The 27,437-nt window shown below is 40.5% G+C and overlaps 1 protein-coding gene across 3 annotated transcripts in view; it reads left to right on the top strand.

Annotated features, from left to right (window-relative positions):
- LOC121277239 (semaphorin-4D-like) overlaps window positions 1-27,437 on the top strand; it is a 205,624-nt gene that overhangs the window by 13,760 nt on the left and 164,427 nt on the right. Inside the window, exons 2-3 of one of the 3 annotated variants that reach the window (XM_041186432.1) lie at window positions 12,676-12,808; window positions 15,495-15,633. The exons of 1 other annotated variant lie outside the window; for it this stretch is intronic. The gene's annotated coding sequence lies outside the window, so the exon portion shown is untranslated. The remainder of the gene's footprint in view (window positions 1-12,675; window positions 12,809-15,494; window positions 15,634-27,437) is intronic. One more of the 3 variants, XM_041186431.1, reaches the window with a different exon arrangement.

The raw sequence follows: 27,437 nt of genomic DNA, 5'->3' as shown, positions 1-27,437 counted from the left end.
AGCCATCTTTGTGGTTTTTAAGAAACACTGCCAATTTGTGCTGAATTAGGGACAGTTTTCTCCTGTGGGCTTGCATCCAGTAGAAACTGGGTTGAGGCCATCCAAGCTCATTTCATATAGATTTGATAGGAAGAGTGGTTTTGTATCCTCCCACACTCAGATCAATTCAAGCATAGATTCAGAAAGCATTCTTAAACTTAATTTTCAATGGGGCAAATAGGGGGCTGAAGAAAATAGAGAAGTAAAACACAAGCAATCTCATTTTAATATTGAATTGCACATGCTGAGTTTGGTGTGATGGCATCCAAACTTTTTTTTTAAATAACTATTACTGCTATTGCAGTTCTGTGAAGAATGGCTCTAGTTTGGCATTTGAAACTTTTGTGACAACATTATATCATATTTCTTGTGTTCAGGAGGAATAACTGAATGTAAATGCATTTTAATGAAGGGAAGATGATAAAATAATAAAATGAATAATAACATTCATCCATTTAAAAGTAATTAATTAATGGATATGTAACTTTTTGTTTTCGTCATGGGTTGATCAATTTGATCTCTTGCTGTGATGTGTATGTTATAATGTATTAAAATGATAATCTCAAATATTGCTTTAAGGATTTGTCGTGTTTTAATTGCTGCCTATGATCTTACCTACATACCAGATGATAACAGTTCCACAAATTCTTTAGTGCCTTTATTCATCCATCTAATCACCAGTAAGGTTGTTGCTGAAGATGCAGATGAGCTGTATGTTGATTTGAAATAATTAATGCTTAACAACAGATAGTTATAGAAAGTCATATACAATAAAGTGGGAAAATGCCAATTTTGAACAGCATAAGCAACAGGGAGAATTGAATATACTTCAGAATTGGACAGGCAGTTGAAATTTGAAGTGCTTCACATGGTAACAAAAATTGAGGAAGGGACCTTTAGTTAAATAGAAAATAATGTGGAGGGAAAATGAGGAAGTCCTGGGGCAATGATCGGTGGAACAGAGTATTGTAATTCAGATGCTGGAATGTATTAAACATTCAATATTGAGTTGAAACAGGTAATCCTGCTACTTTGTAAATCAATGGTGCGATTGGACTTGGAATACGATGTACACTTCTGGTCATCACATTACCAAAAGGATATTGTAACTATTAAAAGGATACAGAAATGAGCAACCAGAGTAATGGAGGAGGTGGAGGGATTAGAATATGAGGAGCAATTATGTAAATTGGGTTTGATCTCACTGCCAAAGAAAAAGTTGAGAGGTGATATGATCACTGTTGTTTGGATTCTGCAGGGACTAGATCATGTAAACCAGGGCTTCCCAAACTGTGAATTGTGACCCAGATTTTGGGGTTGTGAATTCTGAGGCAATGGCTTCCTTGGAGAGCAGGCTGAATGCTAACAACTGAGAGGCCCCTTTAATTCCTACTTAGTGTTTAATTTCCAATGGTGGGAGTGGCTTAACTGCCCGATCTGAGAGGCTTTATTTATTCATTCATGGGATGTGGGCTTTGCTGGATAGGCCATCATTTATTGCCCATCCCTAGTTGCCCTTGAGAAGGCAGCGGTGAGCTGCCTTCTTGAACTACTGCAGTCTGTGTGGTGTAGGTACACCGACAGTGCTGTTAGGAAGGGAGCAGCAGGATTTTGACCCAGTGACAGTGAAGGAATGGCGATATATTTCCAAGTCAGGATGGTGAGTGACTTGGAAGGGAACTTCCATGTGGTGGTGTTCCCATCTATCTGCTGCCCTTGTCCTTCTAGATGGTAGTGATCGTGGGTTTGGAAGATGCTGTCTAAGGAGCCTTGGTGAATTCCTGTAGTGCACCTTGTAGATGGTACTCACTGCTGCTACTGTGTATCGGTGGTGGAGGGAGTGAATGTTTGTGGATGTGGTGCCACTCAAGCGGGCTGCTTTGTCCTGGACAGTGTCAAGCTTCTTGAGTGTTGTGGGAGCTGCACTAATCCAGGCAAGTGAGGAGTATTCCATCACACTCCTGACTTGTGCCTTGTAGATGGTGGACAGGCTTTGGGGAGTCAGGAGGTGGGTTACTCATAACAGGATTCCTAGCTTCTGACCTGCTCTTGTAGCCACAGTATTCATATGGCTAGTCAAGTTCCATTTCTGGCCAACGGTAACCCCCAGGATGTTGATAGCTGGTGATTCGGTGATGGTAATGCCATTGAACATCAAGGGGTGATGGTTGGATTCTCTCTTGTTGGAGATGGCCATTGCTTGACACTTGTGTGGCACGAATGTTACTTGCCACTTGTCAGCCCAAGCCTGGATATTGTCCAGGTATTGCTGCATTTGGATATGGACTGCTTCAGTAACTGAGGATTCACGAATAGTGCTGAACATTGTGCAATCATCAGCAAACATCCCACTTCTGACCTTATGATGGAAGGAAGGTCATTGATGAAGCAGCTGAAGATGGTTGGGCCGAGAGCACTATCCTGAGGAACTCCTGCGGTGATGTCCTGGAGCTGAGATGACTGACCTCCAACAACCACAACCATCTTCCTTTGTGTTAGGTATGACACCAACCAGCAGAGAACTTTCCCACTGATTCCCGTTGACTCCAGTTTTGCTAGGGCAGTCACTCTCACCTCATCTCTGGATTCAGCTCTTTTGTTCAGGTTTGAACCAAGGCTGTAATGAGGTCAGGAGCTGAGTGGCCCTGGCTGAACCCAAACTGGGCGTCAGTGAGCAGGTTATTGCTAAGCAAGTGCTGCTTGATAGAATTGTTGATGACTCCTTCCATTTCTTGATGACCGAGAGGAGACTGATGGGGAGGTAATTGGCCTGGTTGGATTTGTCCTGCTTTGTGTGTACAGAACATAACTGGGCAATTTTCCATATAGCCGGGTAGATGCCAGTGATGTAGCTGTACTGGAACAGCTTGGCCAGAGGCGTAGCAAGTTCTGGAGCACAAGTCTTCAGTACTATTGCTGGAACGTTGTCAGGGCCTATAGCCTTTGCAGTATCCAGTCCCTTCAGCCATTTCATGATATCACATGGAGTGAATCGAATTGGCTGAAGGTTGGCATCTGTGATACTGGGGACCTCTGGAGGAGGCCGAGATGGATCATCCACTTGGCACTTCTGGCTGAAGATTGTAGCAAATGCTTCAGCCTTTTCTTTTGCACTGCTGTGCTGGGCTGCCCCATCATTGAGGATGGGGATATTTGTGGAGCCACCTCCTCCAGTGAGTTGTTTAATTGTCCACAACCATTCATGACTGGATGTGGCAGAACTGCAGAGCCTAGATCTGATCCTTTGGTTGTCGGATCGCTTAGCTCTGTCTATCACTTGCATGCCAAACACCATAAGCAGCAAGTAGTCCTGTGTTATAGCTTCACCAGGTTGACATCTCATTTTAGGTATACCTGGTGCTGCTCCTGGCACGCCCTCCTGCACTCTTCATTGAACCAGGGTTGATCCCCTGGCTTGATGGTAATGGTAGAGTGGGGGATATGCCGGGCCATGAGATTGCAGATTGTGCCCGAGTGCAATTCTGCTGCTGCTGATAGCCCACAGCGCCTCATAGATGCCGTGTCTTGAGCTGTTTGAAATCTATCCCGTTTAGCACGGTGGTGGTGCCACACAACACAATGGATGGTATCCTCGTTGTGAAGGCGGGACTTCGTCTCCACAATGACTGTGTGGTGGTCACTCCAACTAATACTGTCGTGGATGCCTCTGTGGCAGGCAGGTTAGTGAGGATGAGGTCATATATGTTTTTCCCTCTCTTTGGTTTCCCCACCACCTACCTCAGACCCAGTCGAGCAGTTATGTCATTTAGGATTCTGCCAGCTTGGTCAGTAGTGGTGTTACCGAGCCACTCTTGCTGATAGACATTGAAGTCCCCCACCCAGAGTGCATTCTGCGCCCTTGCCACCCTCAGTGTTTCCTCCAAGTGGTGTTCAACGTGGAGCACTGATTCATCAGTTGAGGGAGGGCAGTACGTGGTATTCAGGAGGTTTCTTTGCCCATGTTTCACCAGATGGCATGAGACTTCATGGGGTTCAGAGTCGATGTTGAGGACTCCCAGGGCAACTCCCTCCTGACTGTATACCACTGTGCCACCACCTCTGCTGGGCCTATCCTGCCAGTGGGACAGGACATTACCCAGGAATGGTGATGGTGGTGTCTGGGACATTATCTGTAAGGTATGATTTTGTGAGGATGACTATGTCAGGCTGTTGCTTGACTAGTCTGTGAGACAGTCTCCCAATTTTGGCCCTAGCCCTCAAATGTTAGTAAGGAGGACTTTGTAGGGACGGCAGGGCTGAGCTTGCCATTGTTGTTTCCAGTGCCTACGTAGATGCTGGGTTGTCTCAGGTTTAATTCCTTTTTTGTGACTTTGTAGTGGTTTGTTACAACTGAGTAGCTTGCTAGGCCATTTCAGAGGGCATGTAAGAGTCAACCGCATTGTTGTGGGCCTGGAGTCACGTGTAGGCCAGACCAGGTATGTGTTTTTCCTAAATAACAGCAGTTTTAACAGCCCCCTGCTCTCACAACTCTTTCTCCCCGACCCCCACCACCACCTGGCTTACGCTCTGGGGTCACAGCAATTTTTAAGCCTCAAAATAGGGTCACGGTGGGAAAAGGTTTGGGAAGCACTGATGTAGACCAAGGCAAATTATTTCACCTCAATAGGAACAGTAGAACCAGAGGACTCAGCCGACGTTTGAAAGGAAATTCAAAAAAATCTGTGGAAACATTATTTAATTGAGCAGGCGGTCGGTTTATGGAGCAGCGACCATAGGTGGACAGGAGAAGCAGATATTCTTTCAATCACCTACAAGTTGAGTTGATTTCTTTCAGAAAAATGTCATTTGGGGTATGGTAGTTGAATAATTTGAGCCATGACATAGAATTCATGTCGCATTCTTGGGAGAGCAGGTGACTTTGGACCAATGGTTCCCAAATCTTTCCATTTGTGGATTTTCCTAACCTTATGCCTGGGTTTGTGTTAGACTAATTTAGAGAGATTGATCGCTACGGTTAGTCAAGATCTCCATATTACACACTCATGTGACTGCCAGGATGGTAGAAGATGAACTGTATGGACCCTAGTCTTGCCATCATCCAGCAATTCCTATTGTGACTCCAAGACAAACTTCTGATGGGAAGAGAGTTTTAAGACATTGAAGGTGGTGGAATGTGCATTGCTTGCACCTGCTGTACTATGTTCAAATCTAAACCAGGTTGATAAAATTCTGCGTCGTTGGGTGTAACGGTCCTGTGTGAAATGTTTCACTGGCGTCAATCCAGTCTCTAATGGATAAAGGCCCATAGCACAAATACTTCCTTATTTCAGCACCAATTTGATCAACTTGCTCGGGCAGCAGGCTGGCTGATATGGTAAAAGAAGAAAGTTACCATGGTACAGTAGGAAAGTGCTTTTCTGAGGCCCAATGTTGAGACAGTGTAGATAAACTTTACTCAGCTCAGAAATTTGCTAATTCTGAGTTTAGAAATTTTAATGCTGAGTCTAGTTGACTGAAATAGGAACTTCACCATTCCAAGTATCAGCATCCTTCACCTTGAACACAAAATTTGCTAGAAAAAGGAAACATTAAAACAACTCCACTTGTGTGGTATGCATAGCAAGCATTGACCTGATATTTTAATTTTGTTAAACAGCATGCTATAGCATTTTTAAGTCTGTTCATTCCTTTTTTTTTTCTTGTAGTAATCAGTTAGAGACTTTAGTTTTCACATTGTTCACTGGAATACAATATTGAATTCTGATTTGGCTTCCCAGAGACGTAGAAGCTCTGGTATCTTGTTACTGTAATGTCTGTTGCCAACAGGCAGAAAATGTAGTTTAGCGGATTAGTTTACAAGATGGTTCTGTCCATCATAGCTCGTCCAGTCAGGAAAACCTATAGTCCTCTCTTCTCCCTCTCAGCACATTAAAGTATCCAAATCTTGCTGTAGCTGCTTTATATATTCTTCATTCACTGGCTCTGGTAGGGTGAGTTTACCTCAGCTACTGACCAACGTACCCCCAATTTTTTTTTTTTGTAGTGCGCTTGCCTGGCTGCACACAGCAACAAAGGGGCCAACTTGTGTGCAACCTGCGTACGTCTTTTAGGTTGCAGCCTAGTGGGAACAGTGCAAGTAACTACATCTAGTTAAACCAGCTGAATTGATTAAAATATTGCTAAGGTTCATTTTACACTAGGCTGATGCCTGTATTAATGCAGTGATAGCTTTGCACCATCCCTCCCTCCACTAATACAGTTCTGCTTTTTATTATCCATTGCTTCACACCTTTCAGTCAATTTCTAATTCATTCCTGTTTTTACTTGAATTAAGCTTTTGGTTTTTATGTGGAACTTTTGGGAGTCAAGTTGTGGAGCTTCTAATATTCACTTCTTCAAAAAGTGAAGAGTGAAGTATTTAGGGCAGTATCTTCCCCTTCGATAAGTTTCTGGATACTAATGACATCAAGGGACATGGGATAGTGCAGGAAAGTGGCATTGAGGTAGATTATCAGCCATGATCTAATTGAATGGTGGAGCAGGCTTGACAGGCTGAATGGCCTGCTCCTGCTGCTATGTTCCTATTTTTCCTTCCAAATGGACATTGGCTGTTGTTTACTAAGTTGTTGTCAAGCAGGTAATCCTCAAGTTTACTCCTGATAATTGATTTCATTACTATACATTGTATTGATGTGAGACTAATTCTTCTGTTGCCTGAGTCTGTATTGTGACCCTTTTTGAAAAGGGGTATTCTGTTGGTCTACACCAAATCTATTGGGACTTCTCCATTATTCTGACTCCCTCATGTTAGGATATCATATTCTCTACAAAGTCTGCAATTTGAATCTGATATCCAGTCCTAATAAAACGCATTCCAGGCAATTTTCAACTTACATCTAATCTGTATAATAGCCAACTAATCTATAAACAGAAAAGGCTTGTGAAAGCATGTAAATTTGTACAAACCAGAAATTTTCCAATCTTACAATATTTGTTTGAACCAATGGATGTTGAAAACAAAGAATTAATGGCCTTGCTTTTGAGCTTTATCCATTCAGTGAAATTTGTAATAAAATGTTGTTTATGAATTTGGGAAGCTTGCAAGTGATACTGGGGGGGCGGGTGAAATTCTAGCTTAGTGGTTTGGCCTATGGGCATGATACACTAATTGGTTCTGGAGAAGCACATGAAATAGAAAGCACAAAGTAATGTTGTTCACCATACTTTGTTACATTTTATTTGGTGTAATACTTTGGCTGGCTTTAATTATGAGATCTGAGTTGTTTTAAGCAGAAATCGTGCGTGTGTGTGTTCCTTATAGCTCTCATGCAAATTTAATTATCGGATATATCATGTATGGTATTTAAGGCCCGCTGGTTGTTTTCTACCTCTGTATGCACCAGTTAAGATTAACTGAAATGAGAATTCAATTTGTTTTTATAACTTCATTATGCAATAAGTTTTAAAAATGATATATGGTAGACAAGGGTCTTTTTCCATTTTCCCATTGGAAATCGAGCATTTCTATAAAGGGACAAGGAGAGAAAGCTGGACAGGGTGTGCTGAGTTCAGTCGTCATAGTTACACATTGGACCACAAATTTTATATAGCTTTTGTCAGGAAGTGTATGCGAGAAATTGTCTAAATATTGGTATCTCTGACATTATTCATCACACTGATGAATTAAGAGTTAGAGTGCAGTTCGCTGAAATTGTGCTATAAATTGAATAGGCATAAGAGGTGCTGTTTCAAATTCAGTGCATTATTTAATGCACTATTGATTTTACCACCCCATTTGTTTGGGTTGGTGGAATTACTTGTGACATAAAGTGCCTTTTTTGTGACCAGGAATTCTCTGACTCCTCCCTAAGCCTTGTCTGTGTGAATATTTTGCCTTTTTGTTGGTGTTACTAGTTTTGGAAGCAGCTTGGAAGTTGGTTGTTTCTTCTATTGCAGTGTTTCCCAAATTTTTTCCTACTGTGACCCCATTCTGAGGCATGAAAATTGCTGTGATCCAAGGATGTGAACCAAGCTTTTGGCTGGGGTGGGGGGAGGGTTGGGGGGTAGAGCTATGAATGAGGGTGTGGAAGCTAAGAGTGGTGAAGAACTTTGGGGGAGGTGGGGGGGCAAGGGGGTGCTGGCGAGCTGTGAGAGCAGGGGTTTGTTTATATTCCAGGGTTCTTTAAATAAAGAATGCCTACCTTTTCACTGCCTTTTTTGGAGCAGGAATCAGGCCTCGAAGACTGTTCAGTTAGGCCACACCCACCATTCCCCCACCATTTAAAAAAAACACAAGGATCTAAAGGGCCTGGCAGTTGTTAACACTTGGTTGGAGCTTCACAGCAACCATTGCTGCCTCGGAGCTCACAATCCTAAAATTTTGTCTTGCGACCCCACTGGGAAGCTCTGCCCTTTGGATGTCAAATTATGTGGAACGCTAAAAGATGTTGGGCCACATGGCTCTCTTTTATGCTGTAATTTTTTCCATGTTTCTATATCGTACGAATATCATACAAAAGGTATTGGAACTGGTGAATGGCTTTATCTTAAGAACACAGGGAGTGATAAAGATGTGTGCCTTTATGTTGTTGTAAATGCTATTGTAGATCACAAACTCTGAAATAAATGTATTGTTATCCTGCCAGATTCTGACACAGCTACTTGATCATAAATGATTATCTGCACCATATGTACTTCAGCCAAAAACCTCAACATGAGAAAAGCACAGTGAAGTCCCACATTCACATTTCAGATTTACTAAATAATGTGCAGATATGTAAAATTACATCTGAAAGAAATAATTTATATAGTGCCTGTTTTATCATATTGCTTTGTGTACATTGAATTACTTTAAATGCAGAGACTGTTATCTGGGTAACCGGTTTGGTTGCAGTAAGATCCAACACCAGCAGAGGAATGGAATGTTGGTCAGATCATTAGGTGAACCCTCTGCTCTTCAAATTATGGTACTGGGACAGGTCTTGGTTTGTCTCATCTTGGGTATGATGCTTTTGATAATTCTATACTGGAGTCATATCTCTAATTATAAACTCTAATTCTTATTATGGGAGTTGAGCTTCAGGCACAGAGCTAAAAGTGCTGTTGAGCTGAGACTGCTTTTGTACCTCTTAAGAACTGGATTATGCTAAAAGTGATAATCAGTTCACTAAAGAACAATATTTGCATTTGCTTTAATCTAATTTGTCCTTTTGATTTGGACTACCAACTTTTAGTAGCCATGATTATTGCCTATTCCAGACAGGTGGATTGATCTCTTTGCAGTAACTGTCATATAAAAAAAACACTGTAATCTCTTTAATAACTGGGCTTGCATGTGATTGATTATTTATGGTGATGAACGAATGGCCTGTGTAATTTGACCATCTTCTACCTGAATCACAAAAGATAGCATCCCTTTCAGCAGCTAAGTAACTGAATTGATATTTTCCCAAATAAATTGTGGAAGGTATATTCGGCAAAATGGGTTTGTAGACAGAAACAAAAAAAAAGTCTTTGTGAACTGTGCCAGCCTCAACAATTTGAGGTCATACTGAATATAAAGTTGATCTGTACTTTTTCGCTCACTCTCTTCCTTTTCCTCATTCAAAAATGGAGAAGCTACAACCTCTTGTTTAATGACTCCAGATACATAATTATATTATGGAAATGATCAGATTTCAGAATCATGAATTCTTTTTCAGAAATTTTGAGATTATCCTTTTTAGTGAGTTGACCAAAGTGAAGCATATTAAGTACATTTCTTGAAGGTTTTGACCTACAGTAGATGTAAGGGTATATGGTCAGATGTTGGGATTTGACTTTTTATCAAGTTAACCATACAATGCTGCTTAAGGTTTTTTTTGATACTTTGTAGCCAGCATTCCTCTTTGTTTTGTCTTCCTGCTTTATTTAAAGTAAGTCTTCAGGCTCTGGAGGGATAAAAACTCATGAATGTTCCTACAATATCTTAACTCCTAGCATGGATACAATTTCATTATGTAGATAAAATGTCAAAAGCTTTGAAGAATATACTCTAGCTGTGGAAATATAATTTGCAATTATTGTTCCTTTGCTGTTAGTCTCCTTGTTATGATGTGGCAGGTGATGATCCACAAGGGAAACTTGGCCACGCTATTGCAACAGTTTTGCAATTTGTATTTATTACGAGAAGATTTGTGCACTGAATTCAGAAGGAATGAGCCCACTAAAGCCTTTAGAGATTTGAAAAATTAAATTAAAACACTTATTAACAAAAGAAAAGGTTTCAAGCATATACAAAAGATTAGTCACTTAATACTTAATAATATAACAAATCCCAAAATTCCTAATTAACCTGACTCCCAACTTCATACCTTCTTTAAGGCAACAGTCCAAAATAGATTTTAAATTTAGATAGCAATTCAGCAAGGTTACCCCACACACACACTCGACTGTGGAATTCCAAAAGCTTTTTCACACAACTTTTAGTTACTGGACACAGCAGACCTGCAAAAGTGGCTAGAGGCTTCCTCCAAGTCTGTCACATGGTGTACATTTCAGGATTTATCATGGCCACACCCTACATTGTCTTCCATCCCTCTTTATGTATACTTCCCTCTATTTAACCTGTAAATTCTATTGTTCTATATTTCTTTGGAAATTTATTTTTCCCATTATATAAAAATCTTTCATGTTGCCAACATGGTCAGTACCTTTCGGAAAGATAAACATACTGCTTGGCCTTGCTTATCTTGTTAGTTGTAAACATCCTATCATCCCTTTGAAACAAACCCCTTCACTTATATAAAAATGCAAATTTCCTTTACACCTTACATGTTTAGCATGTAGGGTGTGAGCATCTCAAATGCCTTTTACCCACAACTTCTTCTGATAATTTCAAGCTTACAGCCTAAGTCTAATTCAATTAACTCACACAGAACCATCTACACATATTCATAAACCTACTTTACAATAAACCACAATAATAGAATGAAAAAATATTAGTTTCATGAAATCCTGCAGTTAAATTAGAAAATGCAGCTAAGAAGTGAGCACTTCTTAGAATGGGGCAAGTGATTATCAATCATTCTGAATCGGGCTAGAGTTGCAGGATAGTGGAGCAAGTCATATTTATCATTGTTATGATCCCTTTAGAGACTGATTTTTTTAATAAAAGATACTGACTGGAAGAATCATACAAAAATTTCATTTTTTAAGACTTTCACTGGAGCAAACAAACGAAAAACAAAACTGACTAAACACTTTTTTTAGGCAATTTCGACTCTCTTGTAGGCAACTGAAACAAGTATTCCCCCATTTAACTTTGAATACAACAGAAAATTCACTGCTATGGTTATGCTTTACTCTGAACTTATATTTAGTCTCCCTGAACCAGTCCAAAGCTATTTTCTGCTTCCAATGGCCTGCTTCCTTTTTCAAGCTGGGTAATATCTAATTCCAGGACTGACTTTCAAGATGATAGTAATCCTGGCGACTCCTCTCTCTAGCCAAAGCTAGCCAAATCTTCCGGCCTTGTTTAAATCTTCACAAACTCGGTCACTTCAATCTGAGATGAGCTCCCACCTGTCTTCCGTGTGGTGAATAATGAAGGCAGCATTTTCTCAGCTTCAAGTCCACGACTGGCTATATCTCTCCATCTCGCTCTCGCTCTCTCAGATTCTTGCAAGACTGCATTGTCTCTTTGGGTTTCAGGGATATCTTAGAAAAAGTGCATTAATCGATATTACAATGGCTTGCTATGGATCCAGGCTGAAATGCTAATTACCTACCCTCTTATTTTCCAGCCCCTTCTCTCCCCACACCCACCCCCCCCAAAAGAAAACTACATCCTTGGAATTAAAAACATAAGTTAAAGTATAAAAGTTTATAAAACCTGACATTCCTAACACCTCCCTTTGAAACTTGGTGGCTGACGGTCTAGCCACAGTCATCACAGAGGCTCTACCTATTGTCCACAGGTCTTGCACCTTCTTCCCAGTGAAACAACCTGTCCCCCTTTTACTCTTTAACAACTAACCCACTCGGACTTCTTGTTGGGTCACATGATCCTTTCATTCCTCCCTCTCCATTCCACCCTAAAGGCAAGTCCAAAACGCAACTATCCTATCAACTTCATATTTGTAACATTGTCGATGCTGTCATCAAGGATTTTTTTAAGAAGCCTTTAGCTTCCATTTATTTCAGTTATGTAAATGAAAGATTATTGAATAGCAGTTGTGACTAATTAAATAATTAAAGCAATAATGCAGTGATTAGAATGGGTCTACTGGAATTCTGACTGGCATTTCTGGGAGAAAGAAAAATGTTAAGTGAAATTTATAGTTGAGGTTATTCTTTGACTTTTTTTGATAAAACATTTACAATCTGAACTTTGTGCTAGCGTGATTTGTTAATGCCTTTGGTGTAGAAAAAGTAGAGCTGAAGTATTGTACTGCTTGTGGTTTGGGTTAAAGGTAGGATTGAGTGGGTCAAGATTACAGGTCAGGGAGTTGAGCTGCTGGAGAAGCATGTACACTGGCAATTGTTACTCTTAGAATCCCACAAACCAAATTTGTGAGAAGCTGCAATATACAAATACAGGATGGGCTTTTAAGACTGCTGCCAGCTTCAATAATTATTCAGTAACATGCTTGTGCAATGTACCTCAGGATAAAATTTCTCCCCGTATCTCTGCAGCTGCAACCCCAAACCAGCAAATTGAAAATAGCTCAGCAGTTAGCTCAGCATTTCTGTTGAAGGATTACGAAGACTCGAAACATCAACTGTGCTCTTCTCTACTGATGCTGCCAGACCTGCTAAGTTTTTCCAGGTACTTCTGTTTTAGTTTTTGTTTTGAATTGAAAATAGCTGTTCTTTTTAGCACTTTTTTTGGATTCCTTTAGCACTCTCCGTTTTTTTGAGATACGGCAACAATGTCATTGTAACACATATTTGCTCTGATGTACTGCAAAAACACTTGGACATTATAGTTTGCAAATGTTCAGTATATAAAGTACATAGCACAAGTACGCTGCTGCCTATCTTTGTAGTGGTGTATTGTGTGGGCTCCTTTAGTATTTGATTTTATGTTGTCTAGCTAAAATTTTGATCAGAGAGAATGAGTTTGAACTGCAAGGTGGCAGTTAGCTTTGTTGGAATTAGTTTTAATGAAATATTAAAATTATCCCTGGAGGAACACTTGGGAATGCTTGAAAGAAAATGTACTTAAGATGTCCCAACATGCTTCACATGCAATGTATTGATTTTTGAAGTGTAGCCACTGTTTTGTGAGCAAAGTTGGGCAAAGCATAAGGTCTGCAAATGTCAATAAGATAAATGACCTGTTAATTTTTGATGTTGTAAACTGTAGAAATTAATTTATTTAGAACAACACCTCTGCTCTTCAAGGCTGTTGCCAGTAAAGAGGATCCAGGGTAATCTTTGCAGATCAGTAGATGCAGTAATGCCATTGCAAACAGAGGGCCAAAGGTTAGAGAGCTGGGATTTTGAAGTTGTGGTTGTAAGTGGTCTAGCTTTTTTTTTATTAAGGGGGACTATAGCAGGAGGTAGGCTTGGGATGTGGAAGAAGGGTGTAGGTGGAAAGTAATACAAGGAAGAAATCAGAGTTGGACTTAACTGTGACTGTTATGATGAGAGTAGCAGAACCATGTATCGTGGCAAGGTCAAGGTGGGACGTTTACAAGGAGGGAGGGATTTAGGAAGGAAAAGAGGGCAGTGAACTCATTGGAGAGAGAACATGATGAGTTGAGATGGAGATTGAAATCACCAAGGATGAAAAGTTGCTTGGTGCAAACACAGACGGGAAAGCTGTGAAGATGACTCAGGGAAATCTTTTTATTGTCCTTGGGTGGTTGGTGGAAAGTAAAGGTTTTAAATGAGAGGCAAGAAGGGTCAATCAAGTGCTAGAAGAGCAAGGGTCAAACCAAGGTGTAACTTGGTGATGAGAATCGCACCATCACTGGGTCTTGGCAGACTAATTTGTAGAAGGCGTAGCCAAGTTCCTATGCTTCATTTAGGAGGAAGGTATCATCACCCCCTCAACCAGGTTTCTGTCAAGGTCATGATGTTGATACAATCATCCACTTTAAGTTCATGGATGGCAATGGCCTTGTTCATAAATTCTGAGGGTGAAGTAGAGAGGGGTGGGGAGAACTGATTTGCTGGCAGAGCCCACAGGGTCAGCTTTGGGAGGGGTGAGTTATATGTGAGGGAGGTAGGTAATGGGATCTTCTGCCTTTATCTGAAGAAGCAGAAAGCGCCTTATTTAAACATTTCATTCAAAAGATAACACTCTGATAATGCAGCATTCCCTCGGTACTGCATGGATGTCTTGGCCTAGATTAAGTGCTCATGTCGTGAAGTGGGGTTCAACCCACAAACCAGCTAATTCTGAGACTGCTGCTCAGTAAAGATTTGATGTATGAAAACATTTTAGTTGTGACAGTTGAGATTTCTGAAGGGCACCCCTAGTTATGTACGTAGTGTTATGATCCTTGGCCTGACCCTGGGTTGTGGGGGGAGATCAATTTAGGGACCAATACAGTTTGTTTAAAGTAGATGAAGTTTGAGATTCAAGATGCTTACCTAAGTGAATAAAGTCACAAGGTTCCACAGGTTTTGAACAAACAAAAGTAAAACTTCACTATACAAATTCAGAAAAATAAAACAATTTACAATATCTATCCTGTACTCTAACATTCAGGATAAGTATGAGGTACATGAGAATTAACAAGTGAACTGTGGTCAGACAAACACAACACAATAGATGACAAATGCAACCAAACCAGGTTCCATGGATTTCTCAACAACCCACCTAGACATTTGTCACATTGTGAGCCAACCAATCTCACTTTACCTTTCTCATAAGGGTTTCCAGGCTCCACGTTTGAAGGTCCCACCTTGGAACTCTCTCCAAAAGATGCTCCCAGTCGGCCAGCTTTAATAGCAATCCACCTCTCAGGGTTTCGGTCTCATCTTCCGAGATTCTTTTCCCTGGGGTCTCTGAGTACGCACAAACATTACTTTCCAAGCACAATTTCAGATCCTTGGTCGTGCCAAGCAGAAGACCACAGCTCCAAAGGGGTAACTTTGCCTCAGCAGCCTGCAACACAGAGTCACCAACCTTTGGCTGACTTCTCAGATCTTCAGGGCTTCTTTTGTGCACACTTTGCTTAAAGTCTGCTCCCTGGAGTTCTTTCTTTAATTTGGAGTCTATGTTTCTGCTCCTTTTTTTTTTACTTGACTTAACTGGACCTATGTCTATATCCTGTCTTTTATCCCTTGCCTGGGACTTCCTTTTGGGACCTTTCCCTCTCTCTCTTCTGCCTGCCTGCTCTCCCCCCCCCCCCCCCCCCCCCCCCCCCAAAATCTCCTGGTTTGGGACCTTTCCCTGTCCCCCTGGTGTTTCCATCACCCTGAAACACCTGCTTGATAATGGCTCTCTGTATCAGGTCATTTGACCTACCTTTTTGCGCCATTTGTTTTCTTCCATGCAGGCGCACAGGGCCAGTTTTCGGCTCGAAGAGCGTAAAATAACCGAACTGCGATGTGTGGTCAGTTCCAGGCTGGCACATGCGCAGGAGACCCAAGATTCGTCAGGAACTGGAGTTCCCTACTTTTGAACCTCAGACTAAGGTAAGTTTAGGTTTCATCACAGTGTCAGTGATACGAGAGGTGATCTGTTGATTTGGGACAGTTGACACAATTTAGTTTTCTCTCTGGTTTTATATTTCTGTTAAAAGTAGCAAAAGAGATCAATCACATCTGCTTTCAGTTTTTCTGTAAATGCTTGTATAACTTGCACCTTTATATGAGGAGTTGCTTTATATTGTGATCATTAGGTAGCAGAAACAAAAAGTCAGGTCAATAAAATATTAAGGTGTAAAAGAAAAGCACTATATAAATGCAAGTCTGTCATGACCTCAGGATTTTCCAAAACTCTTTAAGCTCTTTACAGCTAAGGAAGTACTTTTGAAACATACACTTGCATTGTAGGAACAATGATAGCCAATTTGTACACAGCAAACTCCCCTAATCAATGATGTTATAATGACCAGATTATCTATTTTTTGGTGTTGCTTAAAGAGAAATATTGACCAAGACATTGGAGATACCTCCCCGCCCTTCAAAGCGGTGCTATGAAATCCATGTGAGAAAACAGACAGGACCTGAATTTAATGTCCTGTCCAAAAGGCAGCACCTCCAACAGTGCATCCTTTTCAGAAAGCGTTTCAATAGTTGCAGTACATACATCCTTTAATTCTTTTCATTTGACAAATAATTATTGTAAAAAAAAAAAAGCAGTGCTACGCTCAAGTGTAGATATTAAAGGAGAAATAAACTGTGGGCAGTTACTAGGAATGCTAAGAGAAACGTGTTCTGCTTTTTTAGTCTCATTTCAAAATGTTCCTGTTTTTAAACAACACTTCTGCTTTTTGCTTGGCTAATTCTGCATATTCTGCAAGGTAAATTGGGGAAAAAAACAGCATTGCCATGCAGGAGCTGGTAGTGGAAGGTAAGAAACAGGTAGGAAGTGACAGCTGTGTTTCATTTGAGCATCCTTCAGATGTCACAGGAATGTAACCAAGTTTGATTAATTCCGGGAAAATGCGGATGCAAGCATGCTTTTCACTTGTGCCTGGAGTCAAACATGACCTGCCATTCTTGTATTGAATAAAGCTCTAGGACCTGTATGATAACACCATTTCATTCCCTTCCTGCATTCAGTGAGCTCCAGTCTTCTGTTTTTGAACCCAAGCATGCATGATATTGGAAGGCAAAGTATAGTTTAATCGCTGGGTACTTACAATACCCTCTGACCTTCCCCTTTCTGACACTGAACCATCTGTACTTAGCAAAGGACTCAGCTGTATCTCCTTACGCCCTTACTCAATGAATTTTGAGCTTGCATGATGTTGAGTTGTTCTTCTGCCAGCTTTGTCTCTGTGCCCACTCCCTTGGCCAGAAGTTCTCCCCCCTACCAGTGGACCCTTTCACCTGCCTCCAGTATTCTTCCTCCATCTGGACCCCTTCCTTCTGGTGTCTTAGCTGCTCTTGAATTTTTCATTAAGAACTGTCAGCTGTCTTAATTTCTCTGATCCCCCCCCCCCCCCCACCAATCTTACCTGCCTCCCTCAGAACTCGCCACACTCGTTTACCCAGGTCAAACCTGCTGACATGGGTGGTGCAGTTGTTGTCTGGCGAACTGACCTCCATCTGACAGAGACTGAGCAGCAACTCTCAGAAACTACTTTCTACCTCCCCTGGACCCTGATCCTACCATTGAACATCAAACTGTTGTTCTAGAACTGTCACTGACTTCCTTTCTTATGGCAATCTTCCCTCCACGGCTTCCCACCTCCTAGTTAACCCCAAACAGTCTGCTTTTACCCCGTCCCCAGAATCCACAAACGTGACTGTTCTGTTAGGTCTATTGTTTCAGCCTGGTCCTGCCCCTCTGAACTTATTTCTTCCTATCTTGACTGTACTTTTTCTCCTCTTGCCCAGTCTCTTCCCACCTACATCCATGATTCTTCTGAAATCCTGTGTCAATTCAACAATTTCCAGTTTCCTGGCTCAAACCACCACCTCTTCACTATGGATGCTCAAAATCTCCATGCCCTCATCCCCCACCAGGATTGTCTGCGGGCTCTCTGCTTCTTCCTTGATCAGAGGCCCAACTAGTCCCCATCCGCCGCCGCCATCCTCCTCTGCCTGGCTGGACTTGTTCTCATATTGAACAATTTCTTCTTTAATTCTTCTCACTACCTCCAAATAACAGGTGTTGTGATGGATTCTAGCTATGCCTGTCTATGTGAACATGAGGTTGCACACTATTTTAATTTATTCCTTGCTCTCACGCTCATATTTCTGTCCTTGGCCTGCTACAGTGTTCCAGTGAAGCTTGACGCAACCTTGAGGCATCTTATCATCTGATTAGGCATTTCACAGCCTTCTGGACTCAATTTTGAGTTCAACAATTTCAGACCATGAACTCTGCCCCCCCATTTTAATTTTTTTTTGCACTGTGCCAGTTTGAATCTTTGTGTTTCATGTTTCTGCTTTCGGACAGAGCTGTTCATTATTCTATCATTTACACTCTCTCTGGGCAAATACTTTGTCTCTTTACTACAACCACCACCACGTCCTTTGCCTTTTGTTCCATGACATCTTTATCATTCAATCTCTCCTGTGCTATCTTAGACCTTCGCCTTCATTCTTCCTTTCCCTCCCCCCATTTGACAGCATATAACCCATCAATTTCTACCCTCCCTCAGTTCTGAAGAAGAACCATATGGACATGAAACATTAACTCTTTTGCTTTCCCCCTAGATGTTGCCTGATTTGATGATTATTTCCCATACTTTTTGTTTTTTATTATGGTTTAGTTGTACTTTTTTCTACCTTTGGTCTTTTCTCCTTGATACTTGGCACAAACTGATTTGGTAATAAGTGAGAGGTCTCCCAGCTATTAATAGGAAAGCTGACCTTTTCAGCGACTGAACAGTAGTTAATTTTTAACAAAGTGAGCTCTAAGAAAGACAGAGTATCTGGAATGGTGGAGCAATGCATGAGGGAGGATTTATACACAAAAAAATAACTTGATCAGCAAAAGCACTCAGCTGCCTTGGTTTGTATTTATTTGTCCCTGAAATAAATGATGCTCAGTACCTCAACAGAACCGTCAACCCCAAATCAAGGTTAATAGGGGCATGATACCTTGGCCCTAAAAAAGCAGAAGCATCAGAATTCTAAAAGCAGTTGCTTGGTGTGGTCCCTTGAGTATACCCTGCAGAGTGAGAAGTAGTTCAGGCACTTGATTGCCAAGTGTAATTTGTATATACATGTTTTAAAAATAAATTGTGATTGAGCTTCAATATACTTGTGCGGATCCAGATCAATCAATGCAAACCTGTATTTAAGAATATGTTTTGCAAGTAGAGAGGATTGTTGCTTCATTTGCTACTGAAGGCTTCAAATATTGTAAACCAGAAACAACTCTCCATTCTTTATTGAAGAAGAATTTGAAAATTGTCTCCCCCATTTTAATTGCCATTGCATTGGATTAGCGATGGACTATTGGTCCCACTGTGTTGATGTGCACAGAGCTCTCTCTTTTCACATTCGCCAAACTTGGGTTATAAGCAGTGCCTTGGACAAAAATCTCTTTGACAAATTGGTAATTAAATACATATTAAGACAGTAAAATGTATTCTTCACTGTTGCCATCTGGTTGTAAGTCCCATTAAAGATAAATCGAATTGTTCCCCATGTTCCTTTGCCAGCTCTCAATTTGTGTATATAAAACAACTATGACGTGAACTTCTCTCATTTACTAAACATTGCTGTTTATGTTTGACAACTGCACAGGCCTCCTGTATTCTGTATAATTTTGGCATGATTCCATTAGTATGTGAATGATTTCTGCACTTCTGACCATTTCTTTGAAGCCTTGCTTTTGGCTTTGGTTTGATTTGATTTAGGGATTATATTTTGACCTTCGTTTAGACCAACTCCAGGTCAAAATGAATTGATTCTATTGTCCAGGTGCTGCGTCTTTATGCAATGTGGGATTAGGTGGATAGGTATGAACCCTCAACGTGATGTCCTGACAACAAAAAATTGGGTCATGATGAGCAAGTGATTTTAAAAAAAATGCTGGCTTAGCTTCTACAGCATGAAATTTGTCTGTCGAAGAATGAAGACCACACAAGGAAGACAGTTTTATCTTTCCTGCATTTTGGTTCAAGGATTTATAATTGGTATCTAATGTATGTTGGGACCTACCTTTTTATGTCTGCAATTTAGATGCTAGATAAAATCCTTTTGATATTATAAAGTAAGAGCTTGCATTTATATAACACCATTCATGACCTTGGGACATTCCAAAGAGCTTTACAGTCGTTGAAGTTCCTTTAAAGTGTGGCCACCATGCCACATAGGGAGCTGTGGCAGCAGTTTTTCCCCACAGTAGAAAGGAGATGATAAATACATACTGTTCTTGTCCTCCACCTTTTTCTCCCTTCTTCCAAAATAAATAATATTTCTCAATTTCAAGACAAACAGGATTGGAAATCAGTTCTCCCCTGTGCCAATCCTATTCTTCCATTAGCTACCAGAAGGTTGTCCTAGTGCCAAGTTAATTTTGTTCATGTTTTGTTGATCATTGTTTTTCCCTTTTTCCCTGTACAATAGCGGCACAATTTGAATGATTGCCTCCCTTGTGTATGTCAACTGATTGTTATTTTCCAACAGTATGTTCTTGCATTACAAACTGAAACCTAAGCAATTAACACTTATTTTGTCTGAAGTGCTAAAATCGTCTAGTTTCTTTGTTAAATTTGTCTTGATGCCTTGAGTCATCTTCATTCTACACAAAATAACCTTGGCACAAACCTGGTAGGTTAAATAAATCTTAGAGTAACTTTTTGGTTTGCACATAACATTCCAAATCATGGTCTTGATAATTCTTTTCTTAAGATCTCTACTCATGCCTATGCTGAGAAATTGTTTGAAAAATGTGTTCTTTGCCATTGTATTCCAGCTCTGATTTCTTTATTTCTTTTATGGTAGTAACCATCTTCAGGTAGTCGTTTGGTCATACAGAACTTGATTATTGCTGAAAAAAAGAGACATGCCTAAGCTTTTCGGCTTGCACTCATCAGGACACTCGCAGGAATATCAATATAAGAGGGAAAACAATAATTTATACTGTATGTGAAGAGTGTGTTGATTGGTTGGCAAGTGGCATTCCCATGGAGCTTGCACCACCGATGGTGACTGACAGTTAATTGCCAAGCATTGTTTGAAATTTAAACCAGGCAGCTTGACCCTGATTGGTCAAGCCATTGCCCTGAGGAATGAGTCAGTGAATGGCTGTCACTTATTTTATTTAGCTGAACCAGATGCAGTGTATGTAGATGTTCTTTCTGTCTGCAAAGAACAGGGCCTTGTGTGTTAATATATGTAGCTCCCAGTACACGCAAATGTGCCACATTGCGAGCCTGACTGACAATCTTATATTAGTTGCCAGTGTAATTCTTAGCACATTGGACAATGTTTACTAAATAATACTCAGTCATGGAATCACATCTAGTGTTGGACACTCTTTTAAGTTTTGCAAGCATGGGCTGGTTGGGTATGGCTGGGACATGCCTTTTGATATGACCCCGCCAGTCTTTGGGATGTACATCTTACATACCTAGCATCTCACTGGCACTGAAATTCATATACCACATTACTCATTTTTGTGATAGGCAGAATGTCTTTTTTGATGGCAGCTTTCTGTTAGTGGTGAATATGACTCGTGTAGCTACTGTATAGTAGCAGCATGAAATAGCTAACTTCACCTGCTCAAATTTTTGAGAGACCTTGCCCTTCCAGGATAATCTGAGGTAGCCATTTGCTCACCATGCAAGCTTGATGCTGAAATAGGACGCATCAAAGGCACCCTGCAGGATAATGGCTACCCTGATCAGATCATTTCACACTGTATATTGCGCAAACTCATGAATGGGCCTAAGGCCATCACTTTCGGCCCTGAAAACTGCCCAGTCTACCTCAGATCATCCTAGAAGTTTTCAGGTGACAATTTGGGATGATTCATAATTCACTTCTCACAAATAATATACTTTTTCTTCACTGTCTCTGTGACCCCTCTACATGCCAAAGCTACCAGCCTAGGACACTAGTGACAGCTGAGCTGCAGCTTTAAAAATGTGATAATTCAAAAACGCCTTGGAATAGATGCCTTCAACATGTAGTTATAATGAAAGTGCAGTGGGAACTGACTTAGGTATGCCAGATATTTCAATGGAATTGTTTTGCTGAAGATTGTTGTAAAATTCTGGGATTTTTTGTTTAAGAAAATTATGGTTATTACAGTTAATTACTCATTTTCTGAATGTAATTTTTGTCAAATTATTTAAGATTATTTCTTCAACTGTCACAGTGATATAAAGGCACTCTTCTTCAGCGATTTATTTGTCTTCTATCTCTTAATTTACCATCTTCCCCCCTCTCCACCTCCCCACTTCACTGCGCACAAACCTATTCCTGTCTTCCATGACACCGCCTTGGCCTCTAATATAAAAGTTTTATTTTATAATTTGATATATGCAAATGCAGTGTAAGTTGCTTTATTTGACACCAGGTAGATCTCTTGTTTCCCCTCACCATGTTCAGTTGGCAGAAACATTCAATCTCCCAGTGAAGTATCATGTAGGAACTAGGGACAGAATGGACTATTAAAACTGACTCATGCAGTGATCAGTAAAAGAGGTTTACTTGTACCCTACTGAAAGCCAGGAAGTGATGTTGAAATTTCGCTGTAGAGTACTGGAATTTATTTCTTGGCTTTTGTTAAGTTTTTTCATTCCATTTTTTCTGGCCTTCTGTGGCAAGTGTTGCTCTTCTTTCTGTGTTTGTATGGAAAAGTCAATTTGATTTGTAGCCTGGTAATCTAATTTGACAGTCTAAAATTTTTAACGATGGGATTTTAAAGTAAAGAGATTGCTTTGAAGTGGAAAGAGAAGAGACAATTTGAGCTTTGGATATGACCCACCTGACCCTACTGTGTTGCATTTCTTAATCTACATTATCTTTATCTAAGAAAAAACCTGAAACAAATGTTAACTAGAGATTATTTTGCTTTGACTTATCCTTTTGCTGTTATTAGGGCGATTGAAGGTTTAGTCACTGAATAAACTTTTCTCTGCTCTGCAATTAGAACTTGTCTTGAAGAACTTGTGAAATAAACCTGGAATTCAATTAGATTTCTTCTTGATTTACCAACTCTGTCATACATACTCTAAAGTTAAATGCACTTATAGCTGCTTCCGTTATTTTATGATCCTAGATCAGACCCACAAGTTTTTGGTAAGACCCAGTTTTGAACCAATAACATTTTGTTTAAAGTACAAAAAGTTTGAGATTCAGGACACTTGCTAAGAGAATAAAGCCACAAGATTCCACAGGTTTTGAACAGACAAAAATAAACTTAAAGTTTAGAAACAAAGTCAGAAATGTAAAGTAATATACCATAATACATCTCTAAGAATTGTTCTCGAAGAATTAATATGAGGTAAACATGAATTAACAGGGAAACTATAGTCAAACACCTGGACTACACATTGAATAGCAAATGCAACCAAGATAGATTCCACCCTGACGTCAGTAAATGCTTTGAGTCAGCCAATCTCATTGAAACTCTCTCTCACAAGAGACTCCACACTTTTCACCTTGTGTAGATCAAGCCTCTGAGTTCCCTCAAAGCCACTCCTACTCTACCTCAAAGACTGTACACCTCCCAGGGTTTCAGTCTTGTCTCCTGAGATTCTGTTTCCCTGGATTTGAGTCTGCACTTCAGTCTCTATGTAGTGGCGCAATTCCTGCTCTTCAGTAGCCAGTTCACTTCACTGAGCTGGTCGAACCCCTGGATTTCACTAAGCTCCTGGATTTCACTAAGCTCCAATCTCTCCAGCTGCACCAAGCTATAAATGGCTCCCAGAGCTTCTCCTGAATCCTAACTCTTTCCAGCACAGAGCCAGTGAGTGACCTTTTGCCGCCACCTCATGGCTGAGGAGACATTCTCGGGAGCTAACTGCACAGAGCTTTCAATCAGCTCCTGGGGCCAATCCAGGGCCCTAACTGTACAGAGCCAGTCAACAGCAATACTTCCGATGAAAGCAAAATACTGCGGATGCTGGAAATCTGAAATAAAAACATAAAATGCTGGAAAAGCTCAGCAGGCCTGGCAGCATCTGTGGAAAGAGAAACGGAATTAACGATTAGAGTCTGTGTGATCTTTCAGAGCTAAAAAGTAGTAGAAATGTGATGGATTTTATTTTGTTTAAAAGGGGATGGAGCAAGATGGAATAGCAAGATGCTTCTGATGCCTGGAGCCTGCTAAAAGCAGTACCTTTTTCGGAATGGCCTTTTTCCCTGCTGCAGAACAGTCACACCCCAAGCAAACGCATAGATAAACTGAAACCCTTGTACTTGAGCTCCACGCACCTCCATGATGACATAGCCTTCCAAGGCTCACTGAATGATTTTAAACTAATTGTAGCTTTAACTCCCAAAAGATTTCTTTGCAAACAGTGTAGATACCTCTTCTCCAGTTCTCCGTCTAAGTAAGCCCATGTGCTGTTTTATGATCTGCCCTTCTAGTGGTTAACGCCTTAAGTTAACATGGGCCCAAGCTTTAAGTTTAATAGTCTCCAAGCTACCTTAATTGCACTTATCCCGTTTTCTACAGTTGAAGTTAATCTTCTCACGAACTAGGTATATATAACAATTTTTATGCCCCTCCATATCAGTCTTTTTATATTCAAAGTTATCTTGTGCTGTTTCATGTATCTGTATTTACCAAATATCTTCATGAATGTAGGAGTCAGCTGCTGATGTGTTGGCAAGTTTCGTCTAACAGCATTCTGGAGTGACCTCTTAGTACGGGGAATTATAACTTTTTCCACTAATCTGTACCTGATAACACTGCTGTATATGCTGTCTTTTCACATTGCAAAATGATTGACGCTCTGAGTATTTTAGCATTTCTGTAAGAATATGTGCACATGGTATTTTAGACTACAGATGTTTACAGTTTGAGATAAAGTTTCTTTCAGGGATTTTGCACTTTCTCAGTAGCTCTGTATTCTCACTGAGATTTATAGACCTGACAGTGCAGGTCCTGTTCCTGATGCCCTAAAACGAACATACTTTATTCTGTCTATGCTTAAGCACATAATGTTCACCTCACTCTCTGCAGGGCCCCTGTTTGTTAACAATAAGTTCAGTATACCAGTTGTGCTATCAATATCTGTTGATCATTGAATGCAACTTGCTTCTTTATGTTTTCTTTGAAAATGAATTTCACTTTACTGTCATTCCCTCTTTATTTCACATTTTTCCTGATTCAATTGTACCTCTCTTCCCTTTTCCAGGTTATCTGTTATTTTTCACAACTTATTTTTCAGCATTTTGCAATGTTACTGTAGTTATTTTTGGTTTATTGTTGCCTATGTGATTCATTTTTTTTGTTGCTTTCCATTTTTTTAACTGGCTCCATTTGCCTAGATTGATATCGTGTGGACCCCTGGAATCAGAGGTAGAGTCTTTCTTTTGGTGCTGCTATTGTTTGGGAAAAGTTTCCGTTATTGTGGAGATCCACATGAGATTTGGGTCATTCTGTGAAGAATACAAGGGCTGATCCCTCCTTCAGTGACCTTTCCCGAAAACAGGGGAAGGAAGAAAGTGGAACATGGAGGGATAGCAGCGTATCATAGAAAGCTTGTACAAGAATTGGAGATGCAGCATGCAAGTTAGAAAGCAGAAGTAGACCTGAGAAGGTTTATGGTTAAACTGGTGTATTACGTCCCAAAACACACTAGTAGAATTTATGATGAAAAGAAATGATGCAATGAAAATGGCTTGTGAAAACTATTTTCAAATCTTGCATTTTAACTGTTGAATAAATAGGCTGCCATCTTCACTGCTTAGGATTGTTCTTGAAGATCACATTCTTGGGCAGCCTACTGGAGGGTAATTGGTCCCTGTGACTGGGACTGTATCATAGTATGGGGATGATGCCTGTTGGAAGGTAGGAGAGAAAATTGGTAAGGAAACATGAAGCATTGTTTATTCTGGAGTTGCTTTGTTTACACGGGTGCTGCAAATCTGGAGATGGGTATGAATAAAAATTTGAACCAGTTGCTTCATTACCGACATCCTGCTGGTGTGTGATTCTTTAGGAAGGCACAATTCAGCATAAGGGAGCAGGATTTGAAAAATATTTTTCAAGTGCTTTTAGTGCTACAAGAACAATCGGTGACAATTATGGCCAATATATGCTATTTTTAAATCTCGTGGCCTTTAAACTGTTGAGGTGCATACATAATTTAAATTTAAGCTATTTGGCTTAGGATGTGAATAGAGAATACAGGTTTAAAATTAATGAGCCTTAGAAAAAAATTGAAGAATGCTCTGACCCAACTCCTCACAGTTGTGCATATGTGGAATAGATTACCAGCAAAGTCAATTGAGGCTTATCGATTAACACTTCAAAAAGATTGAGATGATCAAACAAATTTATGAAGCACGGTATTTTCCATGCTGTGAAGAGAAGAATAGAATGGGGGAGGGCAGCTGAGTTCTGAGTTTACAGCTGTGGAGTATAGGCTGGCGTAGAAAATGATCACCTCATAAAAATTCAAAACGTTGAATGATCCAGTAATTTGAACTGACTGTTGTAATTAAAATAGTAACGTTAAAAAAAACCCAATTTATATGCATTGTTTTACCTTTTGGGGATTAGGGAGTATGTAGACAGATTGTTCTCAGATTTGTTTAATAGGATAGAGTCCTTTTAGCTGCTGATTCAACGTGGCTTGTGAAAGGAGTAATTGACGTGTTTGTATAGATGCATCGAGTTGTCGAATAGTTACTGATTTTCACCATTTGTATTTGTAGGCGCCTCACCTTTAAATAGGTAAGACTCTCGATGCAGCTCTCTGTGACCCTGCTCAAAAAACAATTCCTCAGCGAGTTCACTCAGCAAAAAGATGAATTGTTATCATCTACGAAAAACCCAGGTGCCATACCAGGCCTGTTCTGATCACTGCCAAGGCAGCAATTAAGGTGTTTCAATTAGTTTTTGAGTTTCTGGAATAAAGCGGGGTAAAACATCCAGGTTTTTTTCCCCATCAGATTCCTGCCCAACAACCTCTACCACACAGATATGTGATGTTATATAAGGATAGGACCCAAATGGATAAACAACATACTGAGACTTGCTACTAAGACCCACTGATGAAAAATGGCTATGGTACTCCAGTGGATTATACTCGATTAACAAATTGATAGAGTTAATTTTAAACCTCAAAAACAGGTGGTTTTGGGTCTGCAGGGCAGCTAGGATTTAAAACAGGACTCAACCTGCCTCGAGTCCATCCATTTCCAGTTTTAATGGATGTGGGACAAGAAGTAGACAACCAATCCACGCTCAGGAGTTCAGTTGATTATTGAAACCTTTTTGAGGAGGCATTGTCCTCCCATCTTGACAAGATTTCCACTTTTGCTCCATGCTGGCCAAGTTTTTTGGGGCTCGGAAAACCAGGTAGGTAAAGGGAGGTGAGAAGTACCAGATCCATAAAGATGAGTGCCTTTTCAGCACTGCATGTGGGCCAGGAGGAACAGGAGTGTTTCCTACAGATCCAAAAAGCTACCCTTTAATACCCAGCCCTACCTCCTTGATCTTGCCCTCAAATATCCCCCAGTAGTATCTCTGAATCTCTTCCCATGTAACTGTCATGTGTGCCCACAAACATACAAATTATCTAGTATTTCCAACACCCACCCCCCTCTCCAAACCGCCATTGCAAGCACCCTCCACATGCCCCTGTCTAGGTGTGCACCTCATGCCAAAGGTGCCAGCCTCCCAC

This window comes from Carcharodon carcharias, chromosome 4 (assembly GCF_017639515.1).
Source record: "Carcharodon carcharias isolate sCarCar2 chromosome 4, sCarCar2.pri, whole genome shotgun sequence".
Lineage (NCBI taxonomy): Eukaryota > Metazoa > Chordata > Chondrichthyes > Lamniformes > Lamnidae > Carcharodon > Carcharodon carcharias.
The sequence above is the reverse complement of the archived record's forward strand: the minus strand, read 5'-3'. Positions and strand labels throughout refer to the sequence as shown.